Source organism: Poecilia reticulata, linkage group LG2 (genome assembly GCF_000633615.1).
Source record: "Poecilia reticulata strain Guanapo linkage group LG2, Guppy_female_1.0+MT, whole genome shotgun sequence".
Taxonomy (NCBI): domain Eukaryota; kingdom Metazoa; phylum Chordata; class Actinopteri; order Cyprinodontiformes; family Poeciliidae; genus Poecilia; species Poecilia reticulata.
Genome location: NC_024332.1, coordinates 8173962 through 8175161, shown reverse-complemented (window position 1 = coordinate 8175161; position 1200 = coordinate 8173962).

Below are 1200 nucleotides of genomic sequence, written 5' to 3'. Positions count from 1 at the left end.
TAAGTACAGATGTGGCAGAACCACAGTGCTGGTTCTGTTGGACCTTAGTGCAGCATTTAACACCATAACATAATATTGACTGAGAAGTTGGATAGGACTCTCCGGTCCAGCACTGGACTGATTCGAATCTTGCGTAAAGAACTGAGATTTCTTTGCTGATAGGTAACTTATCATCAGAGCGGGTTTGAATTATCTTCAAACAAGTTAATCCTAAATTGCTGTTCACAAGTCAGTCCAGATGGTGGCGGTAATGTACCATTATAATTGGTCTGCCCACCGCCGTTAAGCACAAGAAGAAGTAATTTCGCGTGATTTGTGATTGCTGCGATTATTTATCTGTAAGTTATATTTTCTAAATTGTTTATATTTCCCCTGATAAAGTYATTGAAGGCACTTTTGCATTTCAGAGGATCCAAACAGCGCGGCGGACAAACGGCCCGACCTCTGCCTCAGCGCCATTTTGTTTGGGTGCTGGACTCCCGAAGCATCTGAGACAGAAATGGCTTCAGGAATCAGCAGCACAAGGAAGATGGACATTAAAAAGAATTGCTACAATTAAGTGAGGATCTGCTGGACTCATTAAGGTAGGAGAAACAACAACTGGAATGGCACCGAGAAGACTTCTCAAGGTAAGAGCTGCTGTGGGTGATTGCTAAAGCTGTCGATGCTAACGGTGTTTACAGGAAATAAAAATTGCTGCCAAAGCTTTGGAGAATGAAGTTAAAAATCAGCAGGAAGAACGTTCACTCTTAAAGTCATTCAAAGGTTTAGTAAATATCACTTTTATGAACCTTGACAAAATATCTCAATATTAAGTTATTTTATGTGGCTTTTCTGACAAAAGTAAAGATGATACCAATGTATTTAAGTTAAAATCTATATAGTTCATGTTCAACAACAATTTGGAAGTTAAACAACAATAATAATAATAATAATAATAATAATAATAATAATAATAATAATATTGTAGGCCATTTTTTCCTCCTTTTTCTAGCACCTGCTTTAGTTAAAGAGGGTCCAGACCCTGTTACCCGAGGAGACTAGTTGTGGGAATTAAATTATTTCACATTTATTTCTGTTTAGTTGTAGCACTTTTTTTTCCTGTAGGGGGCATCGGCTGAGCTACTGCTGTACATAACTCCATGTTGTCCCTCTGGAGATGATCCAGTGAGCCCTGCCTTTCAGTTTTTAACCCTGTTT